The 9,429-nt window shown below is 43.8% G+C and overlaps 1 pseudogene; it reads right to left on the bottom strand.

Moving 5' to 3' along the window:
- Positions 1-4,782: 4,782 nt before the first annotated feature.
- Positions 4,783-6,138, bottom strand: LOC110349238 (transcription factor BTF3 homolog 4 pseudogene; annotated as a pseudogene).
- Between the last annotated feature and the right edge of the window lie 3,291 nt (positions 6,139-9,429).

Genomic DNA, 9,429 nt, shown 5'->3' with positions numbered 1-9,429 from the left:
GAAGAATGAGCACTAAGGAGCCTAGTCCTTACCCTGCATGCAGATGAGCCATGAAATGCTTTATGAAAAGAATCACTAGTAGATTCTGTAAAAAATACAGTTTTGGAGGCAGACTAGATGATGGAATCAGATAGTACAGTGAGAAAGGTTTTTAATAATCTCATTAACATGATGAAACTATGACCTAAAACTGTGGTGAAGTGAAGGAAGAGGGCGAGAAAGATTACAAAATATTAAGCAGGTAGAATCATCAAAACTTTGCAACGGATGCCACATGGGCTTTGAAGGAGATTGCAAAGTCAACATCAGTTCAAAGTATTCTGCTGTGGTTGCCTTGGAAGTATCTTGAAAACAAAAGGAACACCAATATTACCTAAAGTTGTTTAAGATAATCTAGATAACATAATAATAAATATTAAAAATTGGTTTGTATAACAGAGACTATTAAATTTACTAACTCTATTTGTGAATAGTATTGCTGTAAACCTGGAAGAAATAAACTAATAAAAATTAGAATTTAAAATAAAATGTGTCAAGGTGGCCAGATACACGCTAACTACACACACCATAGTTTCCACTTTGCTTTTAATTGTAAGAAATAAAAGTAGAAACCAATTATTTTGTATTTTCCAAAACAATGCAACTATAACATACTTAGGAAAAAGCTTAATAAGAAATATAAAAAGTGTATACTATGAACCCTATTATAGTACCGAAAACAAATTAAAGATGTTCTACTATAAATATTGTTCTCCAGAAAAGTTTAAACATTAACATATCAATTCTTCCCAAATAGTATACACATTTGGGACAGTTTAATAGGAGAAAATTTTATTTTAGTTTAGTTTAGTTTATTGGAAAGACTAGATATGAGGCAGAGGTAATTGTCCTCAGCAAATACCGTACACTCACCTACCTATCCCTGTTCTTAGGTTGAGGCCACAAGACCAGGTCTGGCTACTGGGCTGCACTTGCGAGTGAGTGTGGTTTTCTACTCACTTTTATTTTGCAAAGACAAACTCACAAGCTACACTTCGATATGGGGTCTGACGCACAAGTTGGAGACTCGATGCTGGGTCACCAGTTGCAGGAGACGTGTGGGACTCCACCCCACGTGGGAGCTGCAGGAGTAAGAGGTACACCTGGGCCTAGTGAAGTACTAGGCCTCTGAGGTCAGTTACTTCCTCTCTGCCCTGTCTAACTGGCTTGAAGGAATATAGGAAAATAAATGTTTTAGGATAAACAGCACATTTTAAATATCAGAATAGTAAACAAGCACCCATCTTATTCTAATTAAAAATGTCATACAGCCATTTGGAAGAAAAGGAGCACAGTGCTGGCCAACGGAATGGAACAGGTGCCTACGTGTAAGTCAAGTGCAGAGAGCCACAGATAATGTGATAAACAGCTCAGCACAGGAGGGAGTATGGGCAGTGCATAGATGGTGTGGCAATTATCTGCCCATCTAGAAGCAGACAACACTAAAGCCCACTTACACCAGATAGAAAATAAAGTTCCCTTAAATGTGAAAAAATACATGAAATTTTGAGATCTCACTGGGAGGTGTTTGTCCTCTTGAAAACCAAAGAACTTGTGAGAACAGACCCATCTACCCACATTTTTAAAATGGCAAAAGATAACAAAAACACTCAAAGACAAATAATTATGCTGGAAAAATTACAGCACCCACACATAAACTGAGAGCATCACCAGGATTCTATAAATTGATAAGCAAAAGACAAACAAGAAAGGATGCACTTTGAGGCCATACTCTTAAGTGAAGTAAATAGGACACGTGTAAATACCAAATAGTTTCTCTAGTGTGTGAAACTTTAAGTGTAAATAAGGATTAAAATTAATAATTGATAATTTGAAATAGGAAGAAAAGGTCCAAAGGGGTAGGGGATGTGGGAAGGGAAAGGGAAAGGAAAGAAGGGAAAGGAAAAATTATGAGAAAATAAAAAAAATGGAAAAGAAGTCTTTGTAAATAGGGAAGGGTGGAGGGGGTGAAGGAAGGACAGGGAATGAGGAAAAAATAAGAACCAAGATGCATCATGTACAGGTGCAAGCACCCAATGATAAATGCAAATGTATTGTATACCTAAAATGTACCAATAGAAGAATTTAAGAAAAAAGAAAGATTTAATGAAAAGTCAATTTAAAGAGAAAATAGCCCAAATGGCTAATGAACATGTGAAATAATGCCAAACTCCACTGCTGTAGAAATGTAAATTAAGCCAATGATGAGAAAACATTTTTAGTTACTAGGAGTTGAACTTAAGGCCTTCCCTTTGAACTTTATCTTCAGTCTATTTTTTTACTTTAATTTTAAATTTTGACACATGGTCCTGTTAATTCACTAAGGTGCCACAGCTTGGTTCAAACTTACAACCTTCCTGCCTCAGCCTCCCAAAGTGCTAGGCTTATAGGCATGCACCACCATTCCTGGCTAAGAAACTTTTTAAAAATTTCATCAATTCAGCAAAATTTTAAAAGCATAATTATAGGCAGTATATATGAGGATGCCTGGAAATAGTCACCTTTATAAACTACCAATAGAAATTTAAATGGCTGCAGTGTATTGGAGAGCCCTTCCTTAAACACATTCATAGCTTTTGCTCTACCTGCCTTTCCTTTGGGAATATCAAATACAGAAATATGACCTGGCATGATGGTGCATGGCTGTAATCTAGCACTCTGGAGGATGAGGATGGCAATTCCAAGCCCAGCCTGGGTCACTGAATGACTTTTTAGGACCCTGTCTCAAGATTTACAAACTAAAACACTAAAGTCTGGGGACATAGTTCGGTGAGAAGGCCTTGGGTCCAGTCCATGGTATGACTATATCCAGCAGTAAAAAGTAAGGGTGCCTGAACAAGAATGCTGTGTTTAAAACTGTCAGGAACAGTAGGAACACCCATGGACAGGCTGGTGAGTTCGTTAACCAATCACATGTAGCCCGCACTGAAGTATTATGGAACCACGAACAAGGGTGAGCTGTGAGGAGTGTCCACCATGTGGTATGGGTGAGAACACTCACGTACAGCGGGGTGGGTCTGGAATGATAATTTTCCTGCAAACCCTAAGTGACAACAGAGGAGTGTGTATCATCTCTCATTCAGTCTACGTGATGGTGATTAAGCACAGCGACTCTCAGGGAAAATCTCTGAAACAAAGCCATGCATAGCAAATGAGACTGAACGTACCTCTTAAGAAGTACCATTAGGCATGTCCTTTACCCAAGCAAAGCAGTGTTATTCTTGATCAATAGGACGCAGTAAGAAAGCCAGGATACAGGAAGAGCCGGGGAACTGTGAGCAAAGTCCCCTTTCTGCGGTCTTTAGAAACACTGGACCAGAGACCTCACAGCGAAGGCTGACACGCAGGTGCCCTGGGTCTTAGCGGACGCAGGAGGAGTGAGGCTGAGGAAAACGGCACATGAGGGCTGCAGCATTGGTGCACACTGACCTCGAGACTAGTGCTGGAGCAGGTGCCTGGCGTGGCTCTGCGATTCTGCACACCGGTCATCTCTTGGTGAACAGGGCTGGAACCCAGCCTCCTCACCGACCCCAACATGCACAGTGCTCTGCTCCCCAAAGCATGCAGTGTCTGCGTAACTCCCAGGACACCCTCCTGCATATTGAGGTCACCTCTAGATGGCTTCAAATATCTAACACAGTGCAGATGCTGGGCAAGTGTCATCCTGCTGTTGGGGGGTAAAGGGGACAAGCAAAGGAGGCTGCAGTGCAAAGGCATTTTTTCAGCTATTTTTCATCCACAGTTGTTTGAATCTACAAATGAGAACCCAGGCACAGGGAGACTGGTTGTACCTGCCGGCAGTGTTACTGGCACAAGATTTCGTGTGCTGATCCTTTGTGTACTGATGTTTTTCCTTGCGAGTCCTGGACAAAACCAATCAAATGTGTTTGCACCAACAACAGGGGACGGAGAGCTTCACAAACAAGCACACTGTGCACTCACCTTTGCAGATCAATGCAAACAGGAAGAGCAGAGGACCTCTGATGTGACTGAGGAAAACAAAACAGTACTAGGGGAATGTCACTAGGTGACATGCTGAAATGTGGGCCATGTGACGACACCCCTGGGGCACAGGGAGCACCTCACCACGTGGGAGGGTCCTCAGGAGGAGCCCTGCTGGGCCGGAAGGCACCCCGATAGCTGCCACCTCTCTAAGCCTTGTGTCCCTCCTCTCTAACAACCTGCAGCCCTGTGTGTGTGAGACAGGAGCTGAAAACTTCCTTATGCATGAATTAATGTTCTGTTTATGAAAGTTATTTTCTTGAAGAGTATAAATTTTTTCTGGGACACAAAGCAACTGAATGGAAATTATAAACTACTTTGTATTGTTTTGTCTTTCAAAATGAATAAAGAGCTGCTTATTTCTATTGTAATTAGATTATTAATCATAAAGTATCTACATGAATACATTTGAAATTCCTGAGTTTATAGCTCTAATGAAAATGATGGTGATGATATTAACAATAATTTTGATGTCACAAAAGATACCTCTAGCTCTCACAGAGACGTGCTATTGTGATTCATGGAGCTTAATCTTGACATGCACAGAGTGTGTGGACATTGACACAATTACAATGTCCTAGAAAAGTTTGGTGGGTTTGACTCTTTGAAAAGCAAAGGACCTCCCCAACACTGATACAATGAAAAGGCCTCCAGCGCTCGGCCACCTTTTGCAGTCCCTGAGCAAGACATTTTTTTTTACTAGGCAAAGAATTTTATTCATTTTTGTTTCAAACTTTATTCCTAGGCTTCTTCATTAATTGGCTGCAAAGAATGAACTGTATAAAAGCAAATACTGCAAAGAGCTGCAATGTCCAAGAGGCTTGGGCTTAAGAATATTAGAGATCTAGATTTTATAAAGTCCATAAACAAAACCAACTTTAAAAAGCAGTCATAATATAAGATAGCAGCTCCCAGTAACTTCTTCCGAGTTTTATCTTCAGAAGCTGACTCAATGCTGATCGCCTCATTCTTAGAAGCCTCATCAAAATTCTCCACAAGATCTGGAACTTCCTCATCCTCCTCTCCAGCAGCAGGTGGTGCTTTTCCACCCATGGATTGTTTGGGCAGAGCCTCAGCCAGTCTCCTTAAGCCGGTCAGACTGTCTGCACTGAGCTGGTCCGAGATGCTGGGCAGCATCTGTCAGCTGTTTCGTCTCAGCATGGCCTGCAATGGTGAAAGTGTTTGCTGCCAGAGATGCCTGAACTTTTGGGGTGTGGAAGTGGATCACTGTTCCTTGGTTTGTAAACATATTCATCTCTTCAGTACCAGAGATAGTTTACCCCTAACTTCTTTAATGAGAACTGAAGTTTTTTATCATCTGCTGTAGCTGTTCTGTGAACCACCTTCTTCCTGCGAGCAGTCCCTTCCCCACCAGTGCGCACCTGTGCCTGCAGTTTGGCACATTTTTCCTAGTTCCTGACGGTTTCTTTCATCTTGTGGGAGCGGTTATGGGGCAGGGGTCTCGGGCAGAGCAGCTGAGATTAGGTGCACACACACGGGGATGAAAGATAGCGGCTCAGAGCAAGACATTTGAAAGCACTGAGCCGTTGTTCATTGAGGGGTCTCATGAAGTCACTTCTGAGACTATTTCTAGGGAGCTTTAGCATGGTGTGAAATTACAAGCAGTTCTCTAGTTTGCTGTGATTGTTAAGTGGGCGAACAAAGTCGGGATGGGCCCGTGGCAGCGCTGTTGGGAATCCAACAGTCTGAATCTGCTGCTGTGTGGCAAGGTCAGATGATTACCGTGGTGAAGTAGAACAGCTCCCCTAGATACCCACACACCTCAGGCGTCTCCGCAGCCCTGTGATGGGCACAAAAGGACCCTTAATGAGAACCAAGCATGTGGGATTCTAGGTAGAAGGCCTCACGAAGGTGGTGCACCGGAGTGGGCTTCGTTCTTATTTTACTCTTCATTTGATTCTGTGATGCTTTGCAGGATTATTATTTATTTGGGCATCAGGAGGGCACATGGACTTTGAAGCTGCTCCCGTTCCTGAAGTCACTGGATCACTGATGTCTCTGCTCTCCTGACTTCGCAGAGCAGGTGAGCCCAGGCCCTGCACCATCCTAGCAGGGGCTCAGTTCACATTCTGAAAGAGAAATGTCACCCGGGTAAAAGGTCACCACTTGGTCTTCCTCGAGGTGGAATCTGTTATGAATTTAGACCTGCCCAAGAGTCGCGTTTGTCGCTTCCTTATCCATGGAGAAAGGGTTTGGTAAGCAAATTAATAAAGTCAGCCAGAGCGTCCCATGCTGTGCCCTGAGATATTAATAGGTAGCCCATGAAAAACACATTTCATGGGTGGATAAGCTCAGGAAGCCCAGTGCAGCGTCCATCCCAGGAGAGCCGCCAAGCCCATCAGCACCAAAGGCCCGGGGGACCCAGGGGACAGGGAACATTGCTCACCTCGAGCACGAGCACGAGCAGAGTGGTTCCCCAGGGAGCAGCGCCCCCTGCCCCTTCGCTTCTCCCCAGAAAAGCAGCTGACAAGAACTTGGGGGAGCTGTCACAGAGAGCACAGCGTTCATTGTTACCTAATGCGGAGTTTTCCAGCCATGAGGACATGGTGGGAGGAGGAAGGGATAGAGGCAAGGAAGGAGGGAGCAGGAAATCAGCCCAGAAGAGGGAAGTGGGACTTGGCCTTGCTGGCTGCTCCCAGGGTCCAGGGTCCATCGCCTCAGGCTCGCTACTGGCTCCCCTTTTGGAGGGGTTGTGAGCAGGTGTGGGACCTCAGCCCTTTTCCCTCCTCTGTTCTGGGGTCCCAACCCCCTTCCACAACCAGGAGCTACATCAAGGGGGAAATAAACACAGCTACACTGCAGCGGCAGGTGTTGAGGGACCAACTTGCACACCTAGGTGCGAATCATGCCCCATTGCTGCATTTGTTAAAGGGTACTTCTTCTACCTGGAAGTCCATTGTATCCACAGCGGAGAACAAATGTTTTCAGGAGGTGGTTTAGGACTCCGGAGTTTTCTTCTTCAGGCTGGTCTCTGCAGTGTGGTTTTGGACCCTGATTCCGAATGTCTGAAGAACTTCGTATACACATGCAATAACTTGTATCCCAGTCTCCCATAACCTGTTCAACAGAACCCCCAAATCTCATGCATCTAATTCAGTCCTTGTAGCTATGCACAAGCTCTTCTTGTAAAATTTTATTTTATTATGGTAAGAACAGGTAACATCAGATATAACCTCTTAAAATTTGAAGTGTATGATACGTATTCCCAGTTATCAGCACAACATTATACAGCACATCCCTGAAATCGACTCATCTTGTAGGTTAGCAATGCCCTAGTCCCCTCCCTCTAGCCCCTGGTAACCAGCACTGCTCTCTGGTTCTGAGTTGACTGCTTGGGAGACAGCGGGTAAGTGGAGTCGTGCTGTGTCTCCCCTTCTATGATGGCTTATTTTGCTTAGTGTAGTGTCTCCAAAGTCCTTGAAGGACTGGTTCGTGTTAAACACCTGCTCAGTGGTTGATGATTTGCTGCCTCTACTCAGTGATTAATTGGAAATATGTATAATTCCAGAGTTTCATTTAGGGGCCGCCAGAAAACATTGGCCATCACTACTGTTTTCACAACCCAATAAAGAGGCTGGTAACCCAGCAACCTACAGAAACACAAGCAGGTCCTTGGTGTAGGTCACTGGTCCAGATAGTGGATCAGCCACGTAAACTTTAAAAATACACAAATGTACAGCAACTGTAGCTCTCCAAATCCAGACTAATATAGGGCCTGTCATTCTCAGTCTGCCCGCCCAGTCTCCACACTTCACCATATGAACACCCAGCTCACCCTTCCTTTAATACTCAGTCCGCACAGTGGCCGTGGATAAAGCGATCTTCGTCATAGAGATCAAAGAATTAATCAAGCGAAACAGTAAAGAATGATTTCAAAAAGCTTTTGAGAGAGATAAATAACTCCAAGTGATGCATTATTGAATCTTTGGAGCATATCTATTTACCAGGCAGTCAAAATTCACCGTTTTAAATCTCATTCCATTTTCCTTTTGTATTAGCTAGTTGTCTTCAAGGTGGCGTATAACCAGCAAGACTGAATAAGCAATCAACTTGTGACTAAATATGTGAAAACTTGATAAATCTATCCTATTACGCTTTCAAACAAACCTTCATCACGTTAAATCCGAAAGAGGTCTGTGATCGGTGCTGAGCAGGGCCATTCTGGCTCCAACCTGACCCAGAGTTCTAAATAGTTTTGTGATTGAATCAAACAGCCTTAGGGGCTAAATTCTCTCACTCCAACTCCCGCTCCAGGAATGGGCTTCCCACAGTCCTGAGAGATGCTTTTCCCAGCACTTATTGAATATTGGGTCATTGGAGAGCTCTGTTGAAGAGATTGCTGTTTAGATTTAGCCCATGCCTGGTTCACTATAATTTTGACCCGAGGGTTGGTCTTCCCGTAATTCTCTAAAATTACCCAAACTATAATCTAATCTCTCTTTCATCTGAAAAGCCTTCGGACACTTCAGTATCTGCCCAAGTACACTATTTCTTAGCCGAAAGATCCCTGCAATCTCCAACAGCCCTTCAGGGTGTGGCCCTGGGCTTTTGTCATTTGTTAATGCCTCCTTGGGAAATTGCCCTTTTCAGGATTTTTTTTTCTAATGTAGCTTCCAAACTGGGTATTCTGCTCTGAGTATAAAATGATCAGGAAGCAACAGAAAAGGAACATGGTCAATCACAGAACATGTCTTAATTTTGTGGAGTTTTTGTTTGTTTTGATTTGTTTTCTTTTGTTTTTTAACTTGTTGTCTCTGCTTGAAGCAAGGCCAATATGAAGGTAAATGTAAAGCCCCAAGCAAGAAGAGTGCACCGCTGTCAGTGTCAGTGTGCGTCTGCCCCGCCGGAGTGGATGGGGTTGAAGTTCCTGTGGGTAGGGGCACCAGGCACTGCTGCAGGCTCTTCTCTCCTGGCCTTGCTTACACAAACTGTCCACATCGTCATGATGACAGTAACGTGGGCGTTCAGGTCAGCGCAGCACATGGACGCGTGCCAACAGGGTCTTTGCTGATAGGAAAAGCCACACCCACCCTGGATAATGGAAGCTACTGAACGGTGAGCTCCCTGTCCCCAAAGCTGGCCTCAGTGCTAGACATCAGGACACAGGGAGCACATTTCTCACCTATCAGCCCTGACTGTGGGGGCCCTGCTGTGTTCAGAGTCCTCTCTGGACCAAGGGGAGTGCTCTTTTGAGTAACAGGCTGGTTTTCTCTTCACATGGTGGACTTAGGTTTTCCACATAAACTTCTGAGATTACAGGATCTTCTTGTCCATTTTTATTTAATTGTTCCAGAACAACATAACCAGGAAACTTTGAGAGTGACTGTACATGTTCAAAAAATACTCCTTATCTAAATGAATCTTCAT

The sequence above is a fragment of the Heterocephalus glaber genome, unplaced genomic scaffold, assembly GCF_053883595.1.
Source record: "Heterocephalus glaber isolate CG9 unplaced genomic scaffold, H.glaber_assembly_v1.0 deba00001537, whole genome shotgun sequence".
In the NCBI taxonomy this organism is placed as follows: domain Eukaryota; kingdom Metazoa; phylum Chordata; class Mammalia; order Rodentia; family Bathyergidae; genus Heterocephalus; species Heterocephalus glaber.
The sequence above is the reverse complement of the archived record's forward strand: the minus strand, read 5'-3'. Positions and strand labels throughout refer to the sequence as shown.